This window comes from Lactuca serriola, chromosome 5 (assembly GCF_051521515.1).
Source record: "Lactuca serriola cultivar US96UC23 chromosome 5, Lser_US96UC23_V15, whole genome shotgun sequence".
Taxonomy (NCBI): domain Eukaryota; kingdom Viridiplantae; phylum Streptophyta; class Magnoliopsida; order Asterales; family Asteraceae; genus Lactuca; species Lactuca serriola.
Genome location: NC_136412.1, coordinates 169462658 through 169466973, shown reverse-complemented (window position 1 = coordinate 169466973; position 4316 = coordinate 169462658).

Genomic DNA, 4316 nt, shown 5'->3' with positions numbered 1-4316 from the left:
TAAACAAATTTCAAGACATGGTCCCAACACAATTTAAGGTTTAAAAAACTTAGGATAATTTCATGACATTTTACAATTCCATGTTATAAACCCTAATCTAAATTTCATGATCATTATTCATGGCATAGGAGGATGAACTCTCAAAAGCAATTATTTCGTATAGAGTAGAAGCAGATACTTGGAATGCATTTGTTGAGTTTCTAGAAGCTGCTTGGGATTTCCAGTATTCTTTTATGGAGGAAAAGGAAAAGAAGTTCAAGTATGTAATTTCTAATTATGTCCATATTCAAGGTATATTTTAATTTTACAGCTTTTGATTATGTAGCTGCAAAAACCAAGGTATATTTTAATTTTACACCTTTTGATTATTTATTGGCCTAGAAAATAAAAACATTGAAGCACTTTTTTACTGTTTTCATTTGGTTCAGGTTCTTACTATCTTTGGTGTAGCAGATAGTGTTAAAGAGCAATTTTACCAAGCAATTGATAATGTTTTTAGGCAAGATGAATTCATATTTTGTATCTTATTTTGTATTTTGTATGACATTAACTATTGTGCAATGGATTGTATTTTTTGTGTATGGTATTTTATTTTCTATTATGAGACATGAAATGCAAATTTAAATTGAAAATTAGTAAATATATAAATAATATTTTTTAAAAAATAAAAATAAAAATTACGATACGCAAAAATGTGTGTCATCTTCATTTATGACATGACCTTTCTTGACAGCGACTTTAATGATACGCATTGCGTGTCATAAATGCGTGTCGTAAATGCGCGTCGTCTCTAGACGACGCGCAAAAGCGCGTCGTCTCTCTTTATGACAGGGCCTTCCTTGACGCGCATTTGCGTGTCGTCTGAGCGGTTTACGACGCGCAATGAGCGTCATAAAATGTTGTTTTTCTAGTAGTGGAAGGTAACTAAAAGATGTAACATCAACAATAAAAATCCAAAAATCCCAATTATAAAATAATAATAAAAGCAATAAGATGACATGTTGCTAAGAGAGAAACTACAAGTACTCTACAAATAGGAAATAGAATTAACCCTTTAAGTAGAACTAATAATCCTCCCATCTGTAGTTTCAGGAAAACAACCTTGCTATGCTAACACTAGTTATCCCAACCGCCATCCAAACCATTATTCATCATAAACTCTCTGGTACATTAGGGAATCTTAGAGCTGACCATGGAGAAGGAAGAAGCAAGGACAACACTCAAGCCTACCAAGATTTTCCTTGTAGTAAGCCTAGGTCCTTCTATGGAGATGAAGGAGTAAATGGCCTAATCCACTGGATCAAAGGAAAAGATATTAGGTGTAATAAGGAGGTTAGCGTAAAATATGCAACTTACACTCTCATGGGAATGATCCTCATCTAATGGAGAATCCAGGTAAGGACCTTAGGAGTAGATAAAGCCTATGTAATCTCTTCGGAAGAGTTGAAAAGGAAAATGCTAAGAGAATTCTATTCCATGGAATATTTGGCCCGAGTAGAACATGACTTCCGCAGTTAACCACTAGGAAGTCCAATCTAGCCTTCTATACCAAACACTTTAAGGATCTAGCCACAATATGCTTAGAATTGCTTGGCTCGGAGAGCTAGAAAATCAGTGCATATCTCCAAGGAAGCAGATACAAGCAAATAAAACCCACACCTTCGACGAAACTAAGAAGCTAGCATTCCACTATAGGGAAACCAAAGTCCTAGATGGCATGATTAAGGGTAGAGAATTTGGAAGAAAATGGGTAAAAATCAACAAGGAAGGACCAAAGCAACCATTGTAGAAGAGAAAGGTGGAAAGGAAGCATCCAATGGTTGTTCCCCAAAAGGGATACTTGGGAAGATTTCCCTTGTGCAGTAAGTGTGGATTGCACCATCTCGGTAGCTATGAAGATTTCAAGCGCATGGAGTGCGGAGAAGTAGGTCATATTGCAGACGCATGCACGAGTCAACAAATCCATTAAAAGAATATTCGAAAATACTAGAATACGAATGTGACGGGAAATGAAACCCCACAAAAATAATTGTAAGATTTTTTCGTGGATGATAGGAATCCTCGAAGCTTAAATGTTTTAATAAATAGTTCATTTTAAAAGTAGATTTAAAATGATTAATTAAAACATGGAAATCCCTCCATAAATCCTTAACCAAAGTTTGATAGAATTTTAGATTTCCTATAGGTATAAAATAGGATTAGATAGGATTAGATTACTAAGGATGAAGTTAAAGAATGCGAAGTAGAAAACTAAAAAGGAAATTTTATGAACTCAATGAGTAGGAATCAGTTTCCTTTATAAGAAATTGGTCTGCCCGTTTAAATTTAGATAAGACTCGAATTTCGAGGACAAACTTCCTAAAATAGGGGGAGAATGTAACAATTGAGAATTTTCCACCATTTATTGTTACAAGGAGTTTGGATCGACTCATAATAACATAAACTTCCCATATTGAAGGATAATATAAAACTTGAGTCGAAAATAAAGTAATTAAAAAGTTTTAAATGGTTAGTGTATTTAGAAAATATGTGAGCTAATGATCACAAATATATAAACGTCGAGAAAATGTTACTCTGATTGGAAGAGTTATGATTTTATGATGAATTGAAACCAACTATGTTAATAATGCTATTGACGTCAAAAATAGCAAAATGAGAACGAATGAGCTTCAGCTAACACTACAGAAAGGAAATCTATAGTAAAGAATGAGATAAGAACTTGGGAAGGAAGAAGGCAAAAATTGGAAGTCATACGAAGGAGATTAGATTTTTATAAAATATAAAAAGGTGGGTTAAGAATGAAAGTTAAAATTACAATAAGAAAACCTAAAGGAAAGTTGTAGTTCTAGGAAAAAGTTACACAAATATATAAAGAGGTTAAGAAATAAAATTCATATGAAGAAAATATGAATTCTTTAAAAGGATTTAAGTGTGCGCGTAAATGTGCACACCATGCCCGCAACACACATCTGACCCCAGATCCATCGGAGATTTAGAAGCATGGACCATCTCACATCCCCAAACCGGAATGACGTAAATGTTCGGGGGTGGAGGACGTCATGCTTAGTATCACAAAAGATGTAGAATAATAAAACAAGAAAAGACAACCAACTTATAAATATTAATGTGTTTACATGTATTTGGTTCACAAAATCTTTACTCCAAAAGTAAATAATAAAACAAAGACTAAAGCTATATGCTCCATCTTCTGAATCCCTGAGCATGTACCTATCTACTAGTCTCCTGAGAATACAAGTTATTTTGAAAAAGTAGATCAACATTTAAGCTGGTGAGTTCATAAGTATTTTAGTTATGAAAAGTAAATTATAAGTTCTTTAGAAAAGTTCGCATGTTTCTCCATAAAATCCTATATTTTCTGATATGATGAATGGTAAATAAAAATGACTCTACAATTTCTTCTATGAGTACTAAATATATACAAATTATATATAATTTAGAGTAAACAGACAATCGATTGTGTGAATCTGCCCTAAGCCCCAAGTAAACAAGGAACAGGAAATGAGGCGGAAGTCACACATCCCATTGTTAGTTAGGTCTTCATTGTATATAACCCTGGCATATTTTTGTGGTACTTATGGAGTTAACTGTAATAGTTCTATTATATTTGAATAAAATATTCCTTAAAAAATCATATATTTCCATTAGTAAAAATGGTAACCATAAATGTTCCTTATATAATCACTTAATTTATACTAGCTATATATAATCTAATATCGAACGTACAGTTAAATGTGTGAATCTACCCTAAGCCTACAACTAAACAAGGAACAGGAAGTAAGGCGGAAAGTACCCATTCCATTACCTATTGGATATTAATTATATATAACCCAGATGTATAAACTAAAGTATTATAGAATTAAGCATTCAAGGTTCCTTATCTTATACTGGTTTAATAATATGAATTAAAACTTTTACAGATAAGTTTCTAGTTTTACCTACTTAATGTTCTATCCGAAAAATATGTTTTTGTACTAGAAAGTGGTATGATGTGTTTGTATGTTATGACCTGAACTATACCTGTTACCCCCTACGATTACTTTGTGTATACAGGTTATATATATAACTAAGATCGAATAGATAGTAGACTATGTGAATCGGCTCTAAGCCCACAATCAAAAAAGGAGCATGAAATGAAGCTGAAAGAACATATCCTACTGCCTGTCGGATCCAGTTAATATCTAACCCTAATTTCTCTACCGAGGAATTAAAAAGTTAGCATTATAGGCCCCCTTCTAACTGAATGTTCATGTTACTAGGAAGTTATGTGGCGATGTTCTATTGATTAGGAGGACTAC